The 22,090-nt window shown below is 42.0% G+C and overlaps 1 long non-coding RNA gene and 1 pseudogene across 2 annotated transcripts; one reads left to right on the top strand and one right to left on the bottom strand.

The window, feature by feature from the left end:
- Window positions 1–1,159: 1,159 nt before the first annotated feature.
- LOC138683771 (uncharacterized) lies at window positions 1,160–7,263 on the bottom strand. Of its 2 annotated transcripts, none has more exons than XR_011323210.1 (3): window positions 6,300–7,263; window positions 5,571–5,645; window positions 1,160–3,246 (listed from the first exon to the last, which is right to left on the bottom strand). It is a non-coding gene; the product is annotated as an uncharacterized lncRNA (long non-coding RNA). The 2 variants fall into 2 exon arrangements; XR_011323209.1 differs by lacking the exon at window positions 1,160–3,246 and adding an exon at window positions 3,677–4,210.
- Window positions 7,264–13,882: 6,619 nt separating this feature from the next.
- On the top strand, window positions 13,883–21,570 carry LOC104321905 (long-chain fatty acid transport protein 6-like; annotated as a pseudogene).
- Window positions 21,571–22,090: the final 520 nt, after the last annotated feature.

Here is a 22,090-nt window from a genome sequence, read left to right as displayed (position 1 = left end):
GGTCTCCCAGGCCATTCTGGGCATTCCAGCCCAAAACCTCTATTGCAAACTGTATCAACAAATCTCAGTAAAGTTACAAACTTGAAAGCAAGGCGGGGAGGGAGATTTGTATTTCAAAACAAAATTTATTCCACTCATTCACATGCATGCTGTCATATCCACCTAACTGCAAGCAGCTAAATGTGTATTTCCACCTAGACTGGACAGAATTACCTGAGGTGAGATAGAGAATAAGAGACAGAAACTTTGGAGGGCTCTTCACTTCTCCTGGATTGTCTCTGCTTGGGTGTTCTGAGAAGCTGCATGTAGATGTGATCTTGATGAAGTGCCAGTGTGAGTGCCTTTAACAGGGGAGGTTTAGGTTGGATATCAGAAGAAATTTCTTTACTGAAAGGGTTGTCAGGTATTGGAACAGGCTGCCCAGGGAAGTGGTTGAGTCACCATCTCTGAAGGTATTCAAATAGCGTGTAGGCAAGGCACTTCAGGACATGGTTTAGTGGCCATAGTTGATGGTTGGATTCGATGATCCTGAAGGTCTTTTCCAACCTAAATGATTCTATGATTCTATGAACACGTGCCATTCTCACAGCCCTTTTTCTGCCAGTCCTGAGGCTTTTGTGCTCAGATGTTCCCCTTCCTACTTGGCCATACCAATCACTGAACCACAGAACCGCTCCTACTGGAAGAGGACTGAGGAGGTCTTTTGTCCCACCACTGGCTCTGGGAAGGGTCAACAATGAATATAGACCTGGATACTCCGGGTTGTGGCCACTCAGGTCTTGCAGGCTGACCTCCAGGCTCAGGAATCCCACAACCTCTCTGGGCATGCCACTCCAGGGCTTCATGATCCTCATGGGGATTTTGGTTTTGATTCCGTATCTCCAGCCCAAACCTCTTGAGTTCCAGGAGATGCCACTGTCTCTCACCCTCCCACCAGGGAGGGCTGGGAAGAGCCTGCCCCCATCCCCTTGATGCCTTCCCCGTGGGCACTGGCATGTGCTGTGAGGTGCCCTGATGCCTCCTCTGCTCCACGCTGAGCCAGCCCCAGCCCCACAGACCCTCCTTGCCTGCCCTGAGCCCCTCTGGTTTGTCAGCCTCCCTCCTGCCAAAGAGGACATAGTGCGCGGATGAGGGCTGATGGGTGCTAAGCAGAGGCAGATCACCCTTGTGCCTTCTGGCTAGGGGAGAAAGAGAAGAGAAAACCCGTGAGAGCGAGCCAAGTGCTGCCTGTGGCCCCGCCGTGGGAGGAAGCAGGGGAGCGCGGAGGGCTGGCCAGCAGTGCTGGGGTGTGGGCAGAGCCTGTGGGACTTTGTCCTGCAGCCTCCCGGGGAGGCACGAGGTGTTATCCAGTGCACCCTCTTGCTGTACGTGCCTGGAGACGTCTGCCCTGGCCAGAGCGACCTGACGGGGCCCTGGGAAGACGTGGCTGAGGCCTCGGTGACTGGCGTGAGACACCGATGCCGAGCACAAAGCAAGAGTTGGGAGGATGGAGCAGGCAGTGGTGCTGCGGCAACCCTGGATGCCTGTGCTGGGGCCGCAGCGCTGCTGGGGCGAGCGCCGTGGGTGAGGATGGCCCATCGTGATGTCCCCAGGCGATGGACACTGACGTCCCCAATGGGACACTGGGTTCCGACGACACCGAGCGATGGGCTGTGATGTCACCTAGTGATGGAATGTGACCAGCCGACCCTCGCTGCTTATAGCTGGGTGCTGAGTCCCACCCAGCTGGCTTGTGCCCACACTCCAGTCGAGCAGTTCATGAGGCTGGAGCATTGAGTGAGGTCTCGGTGCTGGTGTCCTGACTGGGGAGTTGTTCCTGGCAGCTCCTTGTGCCTGACCCCGGAGCCATTGGAGGATTTTCCCCGGCCCTGCCAGCTCCAGGCAGCCGGGGCACCCAGGAGGCACGCTCTCAGCAGCAGAGGTGAGCTGGCTAGGGACACCTCAGCCTGAGGAGCTGGGAGCATTTTCTTCTTAAGGGACCAGGGCATTTCTTCCACCCCTCCCTGGGCCAGCTAGTGACCCTGCCCTCTCTTCCTTTTCTAGCATGACACTGGCTGCTGCAGCGCCAAATGGAGGGAGCAGTTCGTCATCCCCAGCTCCCTCCAGCCCACCGCAGCAGGTGGAGAGCATGGCCACAGAGCCGGACACCCGCTGTCCCATCTGCCTGGGCAGCTGGGACGATGCTGCCTATGTGATGCCATGCCTCCACCAGTTTTGTTACCAGTGCATCCTGCGGTGGGCTGAGAGCAAGCCCGAGTGCCCCCTCTGCAAGAGGAGAGTGCAATCCCTTGTGCACTCGGTGCGGGCAGATGACGACTTTGAAGAGGTCGTCATCACACCAGCTGGGCTGGCATCAGTGTCGGTTGGCACCCGTCAGGCAGGAGGACCACCCAGGCACCCAGCTCCCTGCAGTCCCCCTTGCCCTGTAACACCCCAGGCACTGGCGGTGGAGTCAGTCCCCAGGGCTCCAGTGGGTGGCTTCCAGCCAGACACCTGGGCGTCCCTTTTCGACGACCACCCAACTCTGCTCCGACGCTTTCTGCCCTGGCTGCAACAGCAGCTGGAGCTGATCTTTGCGGAGGAGCCCTCGACGGCTGTCGTGTTGGAGGACCTCATCCTGTCTGTGCTGGGCCTTTTTGGGCTGGATGAAGAGGTCCTGGTCCGGCTGCTGCAGGTCAGCCTCCAGCATCATGCGGTGACATTCGTTCAACAGCTTATCGATGTCGCCGTGCAGCGCTGCAGCAGGGAGGCTCACGGTCTGCTGGGCCTCGAGGCTGGCCACGCTGTTGAGGAGCGGGAGGGCAGGCCCATGGCTGCCTGTCGTCCTGCTGCCTCCCAAAGGGGATCTCCTGCCCCTGGCCCAGCCCCCGCCGGCAGCCCACCTGGAGCCGACGAAGAGGAGCGCCCCAGCATGTCCACCGCTGCTCTTCGTGGGGGTCCCAGCAGCCCCCCCGATGTCCCCATTCCCACCCACGGGGAGCAGGAAGAGCCACGCCAGGATCCGGGGGAGGCTGTGGCGAGTCCCTCCAGTCCCAGCCACGACAGGGACCGCTCACCTGGGGAGGCACGGCGACCCCCAAAGAGGAGGGCCAGCAGCTCCCGAGACTCTTCCCAGCCCCCGCAAGAGGCCACCCCACCAGCAAAACTAGACCTAGTGCCCAGGAGCTGCCAACACCAGGGCCGGGCCAGCAGCGGGGGTACGTGCTGGCCTGCAAATCAACCAGAAAGGCTCTCAGCAGTCTCAACCTGTGAAAGAAAATAAATTGCCTTCAGTCTGCCTGAAGTCAACCTTCAGCAGGTCTAGACTGCTCCCAGGGCAGATGTTTCCAGCCGGGGGCTCTCCAGGACCAGCCCGTGCCCCACTTCTCATCACCCCGGGCTGGTCCTCCTCCTCACCTCACCCTCTGCCCCCACGTCCCGGGGCTCTGCTCTCCCACCAGCCTGCACTGCCAGCTGCAGCCTCGCTACAGCGGCACCCAAATCCCTCCTCCCACACAGACTCACGACTCGGTGCTGCTCTCTGCATCAGCCTAGGGTCGTACCCTGCCAAGGCAGGAGCCCTGACAAGCTCAACAAGGGGAAGCGCAAAGTCCTGCCCCTTGGAGGGACAACACCAGGCACCAGCACGTGCGGCGCGCTGCCCAGCTGGAAGGCAGCTTTGCAGAGAAAGCCCTGGAGGTCCTGGTAGGCACCAAGTTGACCATGAGCCAATGATGTGCCCTTGCCACAAGGAACACTAAGGGAGTCCTGGGCTGCATTAGGAGGCGTTTTGCCAAGAGGTCGAGGAAGGTGGTCTTTCCTCTCTACTTGGCCCTGATGATGCCACACCTGGAGCGCTGCATCCACTGCTGGGCTCCCCAGTGCAAGAGAGAGGTGCACGTGCTGGAGAGAGTCCCGCAAAGGGCCGTGAAGATGATTAAGGCACTGAAGCGTCTCTCCTCTGAGGAAAGGCTGAGCCAGCTGGGACTGTTCAGCCTGGTGAAGAGAAGGCTCAGAGGGGATCTGATCAATGTATAAAAAGGCCTGAAGGGAGGCTGCAAAGAAGGTGGAGCCAGGCTCTCTCCGGTGGTGCCCAGTGACAGGAGCAGGGATAACGAAGAGCAGTCTGGACATGGTCCTGGCTTAGCGGCTCAAGCTGCCTCTGCTGGAGCAGGTGGCCTTGACAAGATGGCATCCGGAGGTCCCTTTCAACCTCAAGCTCTCTGCAGTGCTGTGGGAGTATTTGAGTTGTGTAAAGAATCTATTCTAATAATTTCATTTTGCTTATACAAAGTAAACAAAGAGGGAAAGTAGTACAGTTCTGTGCTGCTTACACTTAGTAGCCATCCTCAGGACACATACCAGGAGGTATGACACAGGTGCAGCTTCTGCTACTAAGTAAATGGACTGAAATCCAGGACTGCTAGGACAGACCCATAACCATTATGCTCTAGGAGAAAAAATTTCTCTCTCTTCTGCTGATCTTGGAATTTTTATTTCAGCCAAAACCGTTCAGTCTTCTTGACCTCACTTTGTGACTACCTCCCAGTGTTGTCCTTGCCTTCAAGGATAAAAAACCCTCCACCTTTAAAATAAGTTATTCACAAGGGGACAACACCACCACCAACAAAATCACACATCTTTGCTTGCATTCTTAGATAGAGCAACATGTCATGGCCAGTTCTGTGAGCTGATAAGAATGCTTTCAATATAGATGATGTTTATTTTCCTGGTGTATATTATTGAGAAGCTACTTCTGGAAAAAAAGTTTATCATATACTTCCTCCCATCCAAAAAGAAATTGTACTCAGTGGTTCCATTAGGGATGCAAAGGCCTGGATTCAAAATAAATGGTACGTTTATGACTGCATACATCACTTAAGTCTAATCCCTTCTGTATTTCTGCTGACATGTTAAATTACATCAGATAGTGATGTCCTGCTTTTTCTGTACTCTAGATGGACTGTGGGTCTTAGAACACAACGGTGCTTTTTGCCAACTGGCACGATACTGTCATAGGTACCTGGAGTACTCTCTCTCAGGCAATTTTGTAAACGGTCTCATTCTAAGACGTTGGACCATATGGCTAGGCCCTGTGGTCTATTCGAAATGTCCCAGGCTATGCCTGGCATGGATTCTGGCTGGTGTTTATTTCTCAGCATTCATGTGTTGTTATATATTCCAATCACAAGTGTGAACCCCATGCAAGAAGCATTTGACCTAGATTCATGCTCAGTGGGTCTATACTCTAACAACATTAGTTAGCATTCTGCTCTCAGTTTGTCAGACCTAATTTGCAATGTGACTTTCAGGAATAGGTGACTACCCATTTTCCTGTGGATTCCTTTTGATAACGGTCCGGCATGCATGCCATCGAACACATATTGAGGTACATGTAAATATAGGCACATGAAAATATACCATATAATACATTCATTTTTTTTAGCACCAAGGTTATGCACCTCAATGTTAATTGGGATGCCTTCAGAACTCCATAAATCCCCAAACTCTGTAAACATTTTCACTTTAAATAGTGCAGCATTTTTCTCAACTGGAGCTATTAAAAAGATAAAGATAAAAGAAAGACATACGGAATATGGAACTTCTCTTGCTCGTCCTTCCCACAGGCTCTGCAACTTTAAAAAGGGAGAAGTACCATCCAGAATCTGGAAAGAAATACCACAGAAATGCCTTACTTCATGCACTCCTAAGAAATTTCCTGCGTGATTTTTCTTTTTCTGTCAGAATCAGAATGACTCCCAGGAGACCCTTCCCTGCTACAGATCAGCACTGTGATCAACTGCTTCCTGCAGTCATCTTACATCTCTGCATCAGTGTTCACATCAGCTTTGATATCATGAATACAGATCCATTGTGGGTATGCATGTTTCCCGTTCATACCTGAAAACTACACTGACAAAACTTAAAAGCTTAGCAAAAATATCCATCCAAGCGAATACGCTGCTTGCAGGGACAAGTAAATTCCTGGTATGTAGTCTGATATACAAACAGCAATGACAATGACAAAACAACATGAAAAAAGTCCCCCCACTTCACCCTAACACCCCAAGGGAAAACTGTGCCTTTTTCCCTGCAACCAGACCTATGTATGTCACTAATCGACCCTTCGAACCAGCGTGGCTCCAAACAGACACAGGGCTGTGCAGGTACTTTCAGAGATCTGTGCCCACAACGTACATGCATTACGTCAGGGTCCAGGGTCAAACGCCATTTTCCCACTCAGACTAATTCTAACCATAAGCATATTGGAAGGGACTGTTGCAGGGTTCTTACAATATTCTGCATTCCCCCATATCTACCTTTGGTGAAGTGAAGCTCCTTGACTTGCAAAAACCCAGTAGATCATCAGCCATCAGGTGAGACACTTCACAGCTCTAAAAATGGAAGGTTTATAACTGAGATGTATTTCTACGTGATTGCATAAAGTTAAGCCACTTGAGGCAATTTTAACTGCATGTAGCAAGTGCTCTTGTAAAATTCCCCCAGGATCTAGCAAAAATCCTCCAGGATATTATCTTTCTGAACTGGAGGTGTTGTGGTTGAAGTTACGTTTTTTAATTAGGTTAAGGAAAAATGTGTTCATTGCAGGTAAAACTGCTTATATCGTGCTCTGGAAGCTAAGCAGTGGGCAGAGCTGAAAAGCAAACCCTCCTCAGAGGATGTTCTGAGGGCCCCACAAGCTGCACCCCCTCCCTCTTAAAGAGTACTCCAGGTTGGGAAACTCCTTGTCAAAATCAGTGAAGTACTGCCCTCTTCTGATTAAATTTCACCTAGAGGTAGCTGCATTTGCAATGAAAGAGAAGAGATCTGAAAAAAAGAATAAACGGACCAAAGATGTGGCTTGGCAACTGGATGAACCTTCTGCAGCGGTTGTTCAGTGGGGAACCTCCGTAATTTCTGAGTGGCAGATACAGTGACCCGCATCAAAGCAAGAGATACACACTGCCTGAATAAAAGCAACTTGCAATGGCTCTGTACATTTTCGGGTGACAGTGTCGTGAAAGGAAAAGTGGCATGAAATGTGAACAGCAGGTGGGTGACTTAAAGCAAACAGGAGGTGGTTCTCCTGCCATTAAGCAACAGAACTTCTCACTGCTCAGTTTTGTGCATACTAAGCTTTTCAAATGTTCAAACCCATGGAATCCCAGGCCCAGAAAGAAAAGCACACTGGAGAGCTAGTGAACATAAAGACATGCTCAGGAAGTCTCTGAGCTGCAAACTGCTGGGTGAGGGTGCTGCAAAGGTATCACCAACAACAAAATATCTGCTTGCATTCTTAGATAGAATAACATGTCATGGCTATTACACCGAAACAGTAATTTTAAGAGATTACTGCTTTCATTTTGTATAACTCTATGTGTTGCTGCTTATGGTCCTTTTGAGCCTATAAACTAGCAGAGCATAACTGACTTCTTTCTCTTTTAACAATTAACTCTCAATACAGTCAGGAAACACACTGTGTTTCAACATACAATGTCTGATTCTCTTTCACTCACATGCTTTAAATAGCTGCAAAGCTGAGAAACTATGGAGCAGGAGACTTGGGACATCGAGGAAACAGGAGTCTGTCTGTCTAGGCATGCTGTCACCATTGAAATACTATGGGTGTGGAGTTTAAAGAGAACATCTGCTTGGATAAAATTAACATATTCAGTTTACCCATGCAACCTTCCTATGAGAGACACACAGAGGCAGAAAGGATCTAACTGAATGCAGGACACTCATCAAAATACAAAATCAAAAAGTTGGTAAGAAAATATTTGTTTACTTATCATTCAGATGCTGGGAAAAAAGTACTGGTTATAAACCTAGCTAAGTTATAACATTTGAAATTCTTTTATAGAAATATATATATATTATATATATATATAGTTACACAAAACAATGTCCCCTGTATGTATCCGAAGTCAGGTTAGACTCATTCCTTTAACTCCTTGCATTACACTTTTCTGAAGTTGTCTTCTCTCTGCATCAATCAGATAAACTTAGTCTATTCTTATTAATTAAATAGTACAGTAAGCTTTAAAACTGAACTTCTGCTGTCTATTGATTCAATTACTTTTAGCGAAGTTAGCACAGTATTTTACTGAAAAAGCCAGCAGATTACTCAGAAAACGGAATATTCACTTGAATTCTTAGTAAATGTTTGGGGTCACTGTATTTGGAAACGTTTCCCATTTGTCACTGTTCATGTGGTTGCCTAAACACTGAAAAATAGGTAATTGTGCATTTTAATAATTTTGACTGCTTTCTCAGTCTTTTGTGTTTTCCTTCAAGCTCAAGCTCTAAATACCCAGAGATATTTAAGAATCTCAGTTTTCATTAAAAGGAAATGTTTTCAATCCTTGTGATTGCAGTGGAAAAGCAGAAAAGAAACAGAGGAACAAAGCAGAAAGAGTAAGTAAACAAAACTCCACGTTTCCCCACTTTCTGACCCTATAGCACAAAAAAACTCCCAACAAACCAAAACCAGTGAGATTGGTGACCAATTTTCATTAATACAATTTCTATTCTGTATTTCAAAATTTCAAGGCAGAGGCTATGTAGCAAATGTTCAAAACACTAAGGCTATTAAAAGTCTGTTTGTATCTTGAAAATATATTTTTTCCACAGCAGAAATTTGGAGAACTAGATGGATCACTATTTAAAGTTTGTATGAGAGATACTTAGTCTTGTGCACACTTCTAGGGTCATTGTAATATGAACTGTAAGGGCAATTACATAAAGGCTATGTATGTCAGGTAATTCAGAGATAGCTTAGATACCTCAGAGAACAGGTCACGAACTTGACATCAGGGCCAAAACACAGGGCTGTTTACATTCCCCTGGGACTGGAGAACATTTCTGGATAGTCTTACGTGCTCCTTAACTGATTGAATGCTTCCTGTGTTCTTCCTCTCTCCAGTACATCCCCTGCCTCCCAGAACTAATCTGCATGTGCCTGTGAAGCTGTAGGCGTGTAGTAGCTCTGTGTCTGATGTGGCAGCTCTGTTGTTTATTTTCCTTTTTTCTAAGAGAATAACCCCAGACCAGAGCCAGGCAAAGAAAAAGGGAATTCAGACTGAGAAGAGCTAGGAGTCAGTTTTCATTACAGCAATATTTTTTGGCATAGAATGACTCATCAGATAAACAAATGAAGACTAAGGACTGAAAATACCTGATTGCCCATTATTCAAAACAAGGCTGAAGGAATTACTCAGATATTTCAATCTAATTGCTCAAATGACCTTTCCAAGACTTGAGGGAAAATATCCCAGAGCATACTGACTCATTGGAATAACTAAGTTTATTTCTGATCATGCAGAGATACAAATCTGGATACACATGCAGCAAAATTCCACTGTGTGAAACTTTGTGAAAAGAACGCAACAGAGAGATAACACAGATTTCAAGCACTTATCTCTTATATTGACAGAGAGCCTTCACAAAAAAAAAAACCAAACCCAAACCAAACCAAATCTTGCCAAATCTCAACAGTAGATGACATTGTGAGAAAAATACAAAGGTTTTGCTTAGACTGCAAATTAAGCATGCATTTGATAAGATCGGGAACAACCGAGTTCTTTGCTTTTACAGCTAAATCATAAGTTATTCATCACAGCATATGAATAATTATTTTTTTCAAAGTGCCTTCAGTTTGTCCAGATTTAAGAAAATATTTCTCTGCCTTGAGCAGCTCCTTTGTTTGGAGTGTGTATTAAATTCCTGTGCATGTACCTTTCGTGAATGTTTTGGAGAATCCTAAAGTCCAGTAATCAAAAGCAAGCTAGGTGGTACCACCAGGATACTGCAGCCAAAAGCAGGTATCAGGCTTGTCATTCCAGGTGTAGGACAGGTCATAGGAGCATGGCTTCTGGACTGCAGCTAAATGTATGACTGTAGTATCACTCAGAGAGGTGCATACTCTTTCTTAATAGCTATTATCTCCTAATATTCACTCTTTTTCTTCTCCATCTATATATTCTACATTTTCCCTTTCATTCCTTTGTTTAACTTGTATTTAATTTTTCCACCCCATAAACAGTAATTTGCTCAAACAATTCTAAAACAAGGGATTGGTGGCCTTTCCATGCACATTCAAGTGTGAAAATTAATTAATCCTGAAACAACTCTGAAGACCAAAATTGTTTCATGCAGCCTGCTTTATTCTTTTTACTGTTTTATTCTACTACAACTTCTCACTTATACACCATGACCAAACTTGGCAATAGAAGAAATATAAGAATGCTATAGCCAGCCTATTATTTATTCAGTTTACTTCTGATCTTGCCTAAAAGAAAACTAGGGCTGAGCCTAGTCTTATGTCATCATCCTTTTTATTTATTTTCTCTTAAGATTATGTCTATGTGTTTATTGGTTCAGTTTATAAACTCTGCTATTTAGACTTTCCCCTGAGCTAAATTTACTGTCTGGAGTTATAGTGAATCTTGCGTTCTTGTACATGTGGCAAAGAATAATGTGTAAACGTTTCCAAGTCATAGTCAAGGAGAACTTAATAGTCATGAAAGTCATGAGGTCTTCTGTTAGTGCTCTTGGCCAGTAAATAACAGAATTCTGAGAAAGCCAAAAAGTCAATGAGGGAGCCATATGAACTGTAACACAGGGTGTTTTAACGGCATATCTACTGGAAAAGTAAACTTGTAGCTACTTCAATTTTTTTAATATATAAAAGAAAAAAAAGTTGGTCTGATATGTGACATAATATTGAAGAATAATTGGCAGTCTTCAGGATAACTAAGAATGTCACTTTACAAATTAGTTCAGAAAGTGATGGGTTTAAAAATTTTGTTTAGAAGTTTAAAATGCCATGCTTTATACACTTTAAGTTGGTTTATATGTTTGTATGCAATTAATGCCACAATGCTTTCATTTTTAAGCTGCTCTTTTACCCATACAACATTACATATGCTTTATGGTACATACAAGATCCTGCTTGCTGCAACAAATCCACGATTTTGTATATTCACTGAATATTGTGAAAAATGTAAACAAGCTTGATGAACATACTAAAAGTACAGCTTGTCAGTAAAATATTTCTAAACTACAGAGTGGAGCCCACATCATTTAGAAAAGCCCGTACTGCTGAAGTGTTCCTGAATCCTAGACTGTCACATAAGAGTTTTCAAATATTTGTAGTAATCATAGCTGAAACTTTAAAAAGGACACAATGTTACACATATCAAGTTGCAGGTATCTTGCATGATCTTCACAAGTCCTTCTCTAAAACCATTCCAAAAAACAGCAATTCATGGTTGCCTGAAGTACATCAACAAAGTTAGTAACTGCTATGCTGTAAAGGGTTTTTTCCAAATCTTAGTATGGGCTTGTGATGATTTTGTTTGAGACTTCAGGTACTATTGTAAATAATGAAAATAATATAAATAATGCAAAGTTATTAATCACCGTTTATTGCAAATGCCAGAAAATCCTAAGGTGAAAACTGGCTATTTCAGAAGATGCAGAAGGTTCATAGTACATTGCCTGAAATTAGTGTATGTTCATCAGACTGTTCAAACCTGTGGAGGATTAGATGATGGTCTCAAATTCTATTGGACCAAAAAAACAACTCAGGCAGCAAAGAAGAACATATTTGGTGCATCTTACAGATGCATGATACTTAACATACTTTCACAATATACATACAATACTGTATGATTTAACTGTTTGTTTCCATTTTTTTAGGATTTGCCATGGTACAATAAACAATCCAGACAAAATTTTGACTCCAAGTCAAAAAAAAAAAAGAAGTGTTAAATTGTTTCCTCAGTTTATACCTTTTTTTATTTGTTCTTCAGATACTTCTTAAATTTCTACATTTCCATCTTGTATTTAATTATCTATGCCTTTTCCGTTCTACTGTCACCCTGGCCACATTCTTTACTCTGAATAAACTCCTCTATCCTTATAAACTGCACAATGTTTCTTACTCTTTACTCCCTTTTCTTTTTTATGTTGTTCCTGGGCCTTTGTATTCTAGTAAACTCCAATATGGTATCTTAAAAAATTCTCAAATTAATTGGTGGAATTGAAATTAGCTTATTAACTTCCAGTCTCTGCCTTAAAACTTATTATTAATTATATTAATGTACTGTATTTTATATCTCTGAAATAGCTAAGCTATTATTTCTCCCCTCAAGCACTGCTATGCACGTGGCTTTTGACAATTGCTGGAGGAATAGAAGTGCTGTGTGTCTTTCTGAAGATGGTTTTCCCCATATTTCTGGGAAGATCTGATCTACTTCTTGAGGTGGAAGAGGTTAAGAGCAATGGTAAAGAAATGGGCAAGCAATGGAATTCTCTCCATAATTGACCTTTTCATGCAGAGAGTGGGAAAGCTTCCCCACAAGCCATTCCTCATCTGTGAAGGGAAGGTGCACACTTATCAAGATGTGGACAGGAGTAACAGGATAGCAGAGGTCTTCCTACACTATGGGAATCTGAAAAAAAGGTGACACTGTGGACCTGATGATAGGTAATAGACCTGACTTCATCCATGTCTGGTCTGGACTGGCCCAGCTGGGCTGTGTGGTGGCTTTTCTCAACTTCTACTGACTTTTTACTGCTTTACACTTGTCCTGGTTTTGGCTGGGATAGAGTCAATTTTCTTTCTAGTAGCTGGTATAGTGTTATGTTTTGGATTCAGTATGAGAACATTGATAACACTGATGTTTTCAGTTGTTGCTAAGTAGTGTTTATAAAAAGTCAAGGATTTTTCAGCTTCTCATGCCCAGCCAGCAAGAAGGCTGGAGGGGCACAAGTTGCTGGGAGGGGAGACAGCCAGAACAACTGACCCAAACTGGCCAAATGCATATTCCATACCATGTGATGACATGCCCAGTATATAAACTGGGGGGATTTGGCCTGGGGGGATTGGTGCTCAGGAACTAACTGGGCATTGGTCAGCGAGTGGTGAGCAATTGCATTGTGCAACACTTGTTTTGTACATTCAAATTCTTTTATTATTATTAATACTGTCAAATTATTATTATTATTATCATCATCACCATTATTATTATTTTCTTCCTTTCTGTCGTCTTAAACTGTTCTTATCTCAACCCATGAGTTTGGGTTTTTTTCAGTTCTCTTCCCCATCCCACTGGGTGAGAGGGAAGTGAGCGAGCAGCTCCGTGGTGCTTAGCTGCCAGCTGGGGTTAAACCACAACAATACTTTTTATCGAAAATAGAAAATCAGAGCCATTCAAAGCTGCAAGTACTTCATATATACATACACATCTGCTGGCTAAAAAAAGAGGGGAAAGACATAGTCTTGTTTAAATTTCAAGTATATAAGCACCAAAAAATATGTGGAATTAATTAGTATAATAAAAGGCTTAAATCTGAAACTTTCCAAGTACTGACAATGTACCAGCAGAAACAATCATGTATCAGCAAGTGAACAGCCTGGGGAGATACTTCAGCATCATCTCATTTCCATTTCTATTTATTGGCTTATGCAGATAAAACTCCACTGACTACAGGAAGGCTCAGATTCCCTTTGTTAGTGGTGATTTCCTTCCCATACAAATTTATGGTTATTTTAGAACTACTTTAAAGTAGTGGTCCCAAGGTAGCATTGCTTGGAGCAAAGAGTACAGCATGTTGAGCTATAATTTTGGCCCTCTTACTGGCATATTATGTAATACTGGGCAATTTATTTAATTTTTCTACTTCTCTTTTCATATCTTTAATACAGGTTGGCAATGCTTCCATAATTCCATATGAACCCGTGAGGGCTTATTAGTTGATATGTGTACCAAGCATTAAAACAAATGTTACAACATACAGATTAAACTAAATACTGTATATTAAAGTCACCAGATAAGATCAGGGAGATTTCACCTATTACAGTTAAAGCCACATGAGAAGTACAGGGAAACTAAACATGATTTTCTTCTCACTGTCCAATAGGTGGGTTATTGCTGCTGCTGCAGGCTATGGTAAGCTTACTGTATGGGGTGGTAGGGTATATAATTCCAAGGCAGGTAATCAGGTCTGTAGTTGTAATTATTTTAATAATAAGCATATAATTTTTTTAACTTGTCAGATTGTTTGGGATCAATAGAGAAAGAATTTATTTTTCATCTCTTGGAAAATAATGTTGCTGTCTGGCTGATGAGCACCATTTCTCCTTTCCAGCATGCTCAGACTATACCAGACAGACTAGACAAGGTGCCAGATCATCCTGTTCCCTCTCACCTTAAAGCTGTCATTAACACAAGAAACACAGGTATGTATATCTTCACATTGGGAAGTACAGGTGAGGGTGTGCACTAACAAAGTACAATTGCGGCTCTCTGAAAATTCAGGTGGTATGAATTTAGCAACAAGACAGGCACAGAAAAAGACAGAACTTGAATTTTTTAAGTCGAGATAGGGAGAAATTAATTTAGTTACAAGCATAGTACATTTTAAACTATTTTTGCCTTGGCATAACAGGGCGTAATAGTGAACTTTAACATAGATGTTCCTTTGCTGAACTTTATTTCTTAAATATAAGGCCAATAAAGTCAGTCTCTAACAGCTGCTCAGATTCCAAAGTGACAGAATTTCGCAGGTCTATACTAAAAAGAAACGCAGCCAGCACAAGTGCTTGGGCCTTGGGAGAAAATTTTTCCTCTGAGACTGGCCTGAATAATGAAGCTTCATCTTCACTGGGAAGGAAAGGGGAATCCTTCCTCTAGTCAAGCCAAACAACTTTGTAAAAGTTACTTGTATTGCAACAGCAGCTGAGTGGCACAGAGGCTCTTTGGAAGCTTTCCCATTCTCACTTTGTGGCGAGGGAACACTGTGGGCACAGTCAGTCCGCACTTGCCTGTGAAGGGTATGGAGTTTCTCCCCCAGCCAAAGCAGATGAGAGGATTAGATAGCTCACAGACAAAAAGACTGAAGAAGTTGAGAGACTAAGAAGATATACTCATGGGGTAAAGACTGAAGGACAGGGCCGACAAAGACTCAGAAGAAAAGACAATTCTCCCTGTACATTCCAAACATAATTTTGCAGCAAAATTAATAATGCAAGCAGTACATTTATAATTATTTGCTCTTCTCCCTTTGCTAGGTTTTCCAAAAGCTGCTATCATCACTCATCTAAGAGCTCCATCTACCTGCTTTTACTCAGTATGGTGCATTTTCTCAGGATATTATGTATCTCACTTTTCCATTCCACATCAGTGCTTCTCTTCTTGGCATCAGTGGATGCATTGAATTAGGAAAAATTTACCTTCTAGTGAAATTTCATTAACTTGAGAATGCTGTAACATTTTAATTTTTTGGTAAGTAACTCTGTTTGGTGAGAAACTCAAATATTATGTCTACTAATAGACTTTTGTAATTTTCTCATTTTTATCACTTTCTCCAGTCTGCAAACAGTATCTAAGATATATGCATAGTTTTTGAAGCTTAGAACAGACACCAGTTGTTGCATAGATCCAATATAATGTGACTTGAGGTCTGTGTATCACTAATACCACTGCATATGTTCCATAGGTTTAACCTGAAATCATATTTGTATCCTACACCAAAAGTCTAAAACACGTTTCACATAGGCACCTGAGAAGTCAGGCTTGATTTTTAGTGTCAGAAGATACAAACGCATTGTGGAAGCTTTAACTAACCTTCAGAATAAGGTCAACTCAACGTGTTTTGGAGCTTTTTGAGTCACATATTTGAGTAACACAGAATTAGATTTGTGATATTAAATTGAAGGAAAGGGAGAATGACAGAGCCTCTGCTTTTGATTCTGAAAATAGGAGTTATCTGTAGACATCTAGCAATGTTATTTTTTCAGATATATCCTCCTTTCCTGTTCTTAGAGTCTTGCCCAGATGCTGGGTTTTGGTATCATATATCTGGACTGTTTTAAAAGCCATTTCAGTACTTTGTTTCTTCAGGAATAGCATGGGCATGCATGCTGGGCTACAGCAACTGATAACAAGACTGCTGCTGCCTAACAGAAACACATATGGGATGGGAAAAGTAGTGTATAAAAAGGTTTGAAGCTATGATTTGTCTTGGCACAGAGAAAGTAGGATAACTGCTTTCTTAGGTGGACCATTCAGATGGGGACTCTGGGGGGCCTGGAATTCAAATGATAAGGCTTTGAGGTGAGTGAGGCTGAAGAGCTCTGAGAGGACTTCAAGTCTTGCATGAGATGGTACCTGGGTCAGGGAGGAACAGGCAAGCTAGGAGCAAGTGGACTAGAAGGGATTCAGAACTTGGAAGGCACTGGGAAGCTTTATGTGGGACAAACAGCACTCAGGCAAAAAGGAATTTTGGAAAGGACAGAAACAGGGAAAGCTGTAAATTCTTGGCTGACAACACTTAGAGAAAACTATGAAAAAGGGATGGGGTAGCAGACGTGAGAGGTCTAGAATGCGGTGGCTTTTGGAACAGAAAGCTCTGAAGGAACTTCAGGGCCACAGAAACAAAAAATTGAGGATGATGAGCTGACAAAAAACAGGAAAAGGGGAGTGAGACAGAAACAAGAGACTCTGAGCTGGTTCCCCTTCCACCGCTTCTCACACAAATAGAGAAGCTGCAAGGTACCTTCTCCCTCATCCCAAGCTCTCTTTTTTCAGAGTTACCCAGTCACCATCTTGACAGAAACATGGTTAGGCTTTGACCTATTCCTAACAACTGGAGATAACTAAAAGGTTTGTTTCTACTGCTTCTGGTACTGTAAGTTTTTAGTTACTACTCAGAAAAAGCGGCAAGGCTCCATTGTGCTAGTCACGTTTAACAGAAAGATTGTGCTGGAAATAGCTTATAATTTATTTGAATAGCTGAATTTATCATTAGTTGAATTAAGAGAATGACAACTTTTTTTTTAAAATAGTGGTAGAAGATAAGATACATTTTAAAGGTTATTTTGAATTTTCTTGTCTGTTTTCATCACCTAGGAACATCTTATGTTTTGAAGAAGAGATTTTCTGCAAGCTAGTTTTGGAATGACTGTAGAAAATACAATGCTACAGTGGTTTTGTACATAGGAGAACTCTGACACTACCTCTGTAACTAGCCCAGTGTAAATTCTTGTTTGCAAATGCAGCTTTAAAATATAGCAAATCTATATTTTATAAGTTATATAGATTTACCCATTTCTCAATGGTATAGTATTTTTAATGTTTGATAGGTTTTTTCCAGTGTATACAAAATTTGGGTCTTGTGTTCCTTGTAGTTCTATGATAGCCATCAAGTTTAAATCAGCAAATGTAGTGGTTACACAGAAGCAGGCCTGGCAGGATGGGACAGCTATGCCCAGACGCTAACATAAATTCCTCTGTAAAGCCAAGCTTGTTAGCTTTTCATCTGAGTGACAGGCAAGTGGCAGGTCAATAAAGAAAGGTATAAGCAGTAAAAGCTTTATCAGACTCAATGATCAAACAAGAGCATGAACCAGATTAAATGATTAACCACCTGCACTGCACTGTTCCAAAGTAGTTACTTAGTAAGAGAAGGCTACTCTATTCAGTATTTAATGGCTGATAATTAATTTTTGTATGGCTTTAAAACTGCTGAATGAGGTTTTGTTTAAATTTTTTTGTCGAAGATGTGTTCAAAAGGCACATTTTGTTGCACAGCTGTGTATATGATGATAAACTTATCTGTATAAAGCCATAGTACTCACAATGTGGTGCAAAATCCTGGTCAACCCTGGGATAACAGTGCTGAAGAACATGGGAGCTAAATCATGATCAGATTTAGGACAAAAGTAAGATGTCACCAAACAGAGCAGCAGCAGGAAAGTAACTCTGAAAATATTTATTCTATTGTAATGCTTGTTTCTCAACACGGTGGAAAAGATCGGTTAACTTTCTTAACTTTATATTTGGGAGTTAGAAAGTTAACTGAAGGGAGGTAACAAGAAGTATTCCTACCTACCACAGAAAACTTCATGTACAAGCACAATGTTCAAATGACCTCCAACTGCATTGGTCAGAGATTGGCACAAGAACTAGCAACAAGGGAACATCTGAGAGAATCAACCAGCTGGCTTGAACAGAGACCTAGTATTGTGTGGTCCAGATGTAGGAGAGGGGTCAAAGACAAAAAGGTATTGGAGGGAGCAAGCCAGGAAAGCTGTTGGCCAGAACTCAAGCCTGTACAAACATTATGTCAGTAGTCCATGAATCAAAAAAAAGAAAGGAATAATTAGCTAGGTGACACTAGTTGTGTAAAGGTCTCTCCTGCAGGAAAAGGCAGGAAGAACTTTCTTTACTTGGCTCAATAACAAGAATTTAACAGAGAATGTATTGGTATTTAACTGGCAACTGGTAAGAAGAGAGAAAAACAGAAAGATGGCCTACCTGAGTTGAGGAAGCTGAGGATGCCAACAGAAGTGGATCAGGGTAAATGCAGAATCCTGTCAAGACCAGGCATCTTACCGAATTACAATACATATAACCTCTAGTGTACCACACAGGTTCTTCCACAGTGAAACAAACCTGTGCAGGCTAATAAGCCAGCCAGCTACATTTCACCTAGACTCGTGTGGTGGCATGCCAGAACACAGCAGTCTTGGTGTTGACCCAGACTAGGGCTACCTAAATGAGGGACCTGTTGGAGTATTCTCTAGGTCACATCCAGGATGTTTGTCCTTACCTGCTTCCACAGAGCATGCCTAGGTCTCACACTGTCGTGGTTTAACCCCAGCCAGCAACTAAGCACCACGCAGCCGCTCACTCACTTCCCCCCCATCCAGTGGGATGGGGGAGAAAATCAGGAAAAGAAGTAAAACTCCTGGGTTGAGAAAAGAACAGTTTAATAGAACAGAAAAGAAGAAACTAATCATGATAGTGATAACACTAATAAAATGACAACAGTAGTAATAAAAGGATTGGAATGTACAAATGATGCACAGGGCAATTGCTCACCACCCGCCGACCGACACCCAGCCAGTCCCCGAGCGGCGATTCCCTGCCCCCGCTTCCCAGTTCCTATATTAGATGGGACGTCCCATGGTATGGAATACGCTGTTGGCCAGTTTGGGTCAGCTGCCCTGGCTGGGCATGAGAAGCTGAAAAATCCTTGACTCTAGTCTAAACACTACTGAGCAACAACTGAAAACATCCGTGTTATCAACGTTCTTCACATACTGAACTCAAAACATAACACTGTACCAGCTACTAGGAAGACAGTTAACTCTATCCCAGCTGAAACCAGGACACACACTGAAATTGAGAAAGAACACGGATTTGGGAACTAGGAGGCACTCTGGATTTCTTGATATAGGCAGAGACACCAGACCCTACTCACTGACCAAATATGCCTACAGGAAGTTTACCCAACATCCATGTACCTATCAGAATTAAATTTTAAACACAGTACCCCACAGAAGTTAACAAACAAAACAGAATGTATGTCAAGGAATGTTTTTAAAGAGAACCATACAACTTTTAAAATAAAGATATTTTAAAATTCAAGGTAATGCAGGGAAGCCCTGCAGATTGTTATACCAGGGATGAAACAAGGTAAGTATAACAGTTTCTCCTATGCTTATAATCTCTGAAGCTCCTCAGATTTACTCTAAGTCCTAGAGTCTCACCAGCTATTTTGAAAAAAAACTAATAAAATCCATTATTTTATCCTGAACACCAAGCGCTGAAGAAGGGACAATATTAGGCATGATGTAACTGCCAATCAGCCTGCCAACTGGATCATAGTTGGGTTTGATCATATACACGTCATCAAACTGTGCTGTTCCTTCAGGTTTACCATTAAAACTGCAAAAGAAAACTAAGCAGAAGCAGGGAAGTCTCCACTCCTGTTTTTAACAAGTGGAGTTTAGTCTGCATTACAGCTGATCTTATTGTGGCAAATAAATTATCTGCCATAAATTGCAGCTCTGGATCAAATGAAATTATCTGTTAATCCAGTGTCTACAAAACAGTTTTATGTGAACATTTTTAATGGTGAAAAAGTTGAAACACTGATTCTGCTAAAATATTTCAGTGTAATTCTTAGGCAATGTTCCATTTTGAAATCATCTTAATATTATTTAGAAATCAAATATATTTTTACAATTTTTAAAGTTTAAAATAACACTGAAATGGAAAGAAATGCATTTCTTTGGTGTGAAGAAACTGTTCCTGTGGACCTGAAATAATTTTGTTTTCTGCTGTCACTCATCCATGGCAGTAACTTAATCGCTCAATACCAACTACATCTCCAAAAAAAGTGGGGGCTTTTCCACAGGCAGCATCTTGACTATAGTCCTATATATAGGGTGCTGAGCAGTCTAGCCCAACGCAGAAAAATTTATGTAAGCATTTGAGTAGTTAGTCACAATAATGACATAACAGACATGTAACAATGACAAGTTAATAACTACATTTTCACTGCAGATTTGATTACCATCTTTTCTGAATTTGGATTTAAGATTAAAAACTGCACCTAATCATTTGAGATATGGTAAGGAGCTTTAAGTCATTCTGCTACTTTTTCAGGTTCCTTAGGCAACATGGCAGATGTGTAAAACTTACTACCAAAACCCATTACATGCAGAACTGACCATAGCAGGTCACAAGTGTTTTCTAAGACATAATTTTATTTATGCAGAAAAATTCCTTTCTTTGGTTCAGAAAGAAATTTCCATTCTATGAGAAATGGCACTTACTTAAAAACTATTTATTTACATTTTCACGATAAAATAATTCTTTTAATCTTTGTAATATATATCTCAGTTATAGAACTTATAACTGAAAATACAAAGGACTACAGAAATAAAGTTTTCACCTTATGAAAATCCTTCAACCTCAAACCATCAAGAATTCTGATTTTCTGTTTGATTTTTACAAAACAAATATTATTCTGTGAAGTATTTTAGCCAAAGTGGCAGTTCTAAAGGAAAATTGTTCTATTAGAAAATTTTAGATCAACTCCAGGTATTTAGACCCACTTTTCTCAGATGCAGAATGTTTCTTTTTGGTTGTTCACAGAAAGAAGAGGACAGAGTTCACAAAGTGGGCATTGCTCTAGTAAATGATATCAGACCTGCTGTCTGGAAAGAATTTCCGATGAGGTTTGGCCCAATTAAAATATTTGCATTCTATGGATCCACAGAAGGAAATCTTAGTTTCTTGAACTATACTAATAAAATAGAGCTGTGGGCCATGCTGGCATCTTCTCAAAGGTAAATGTAATCAAATCCACAAACCAACCAATTTACCAGCCAACCAAAAAAAAAGCAGATGAAAGGCAGAAATTATAAAGAGCAGGAAAGCATACAAGAAAGAACCTGCTTACTACAGTTCAGATGTAGCAAAATTTTGTTCATGGAAGCAGAAACCTTATTCTTAGCCCCTTACATGACTCTACTCTCTGTACACATATTGTGAAGCTAGAATAAATATACAGAACAAGTCTGCAGAAGCTGAAACCACTGCTTTGTGTATCTGACTTTTTGCCCAGAATATAAAAAAAACCCTGACTGTATAGAAGTGCCTATCCACAGGAATGACGAATTATATTTTTTGTTGAAGTTTACTTATCATCCTTAAAACCCACAGATACTAAGTGATGAGGCAGAAATTAGTTTTGATTTTACTTTTGGTATGAATCAGGAGATATGTGTTCCAGAGCAAACCTACACAAATTTACTCTTTGACTATATCTTCACTCATTAAAACCAGCATCACATTTTCTTCTCTGAAATAAGATCAGCAAAACAAAAAAATTTCAAAATTCTCTGCAAATAAATCTCAACATATCTGAGCTATAAACTTCATGTATATGACTCCTATTGAAGCTCTCATTGGAGATACACATCTTTCACCCATAAAAACACCCTGACAGTCTCAAATGTTTTTCCTATTTGTACAGACTCTTTGTGAATCATGAACATTATACTACAATAAAATACTGTTCAAATGAAACTAAAGATTCAGACTAGTTAACATCAAAACCAGATTAATGACTTCCAAATGATTTCTCCTTTTAATCTGAGATGCTGAAAATGCCTTCCCAGGGCCATAACAAAAACTCTGCAATGCTTTTGGTCTTTTAGCAGTCTTAACTATGTGGACAGGGAATGAAGGCAGGAAAGCCTAAATCAAACCAATGAGCTGTAAGTTTCCACTTGTATCTGGCTGGA

The sequence above is a fragment of the Haliaeetus albicilla genome, chromosome Z (genome assembly GCF_947461875.1).
Source record: "Haliaeetus albicilla chromosome Z, bHalAlb1.1, whole genome shotgun sequence".
Classification (NCBI taxonomy): domain Eukaryota; kingdom Metazoa; phylum Chordata; class Aves; order Accipitriformes; family Accipitridae; genus Haliaeetus; species Haliaeetus albicilla.
This window is presented reverse-complemented; position numbering and strand designations above follow the sequence as displayed.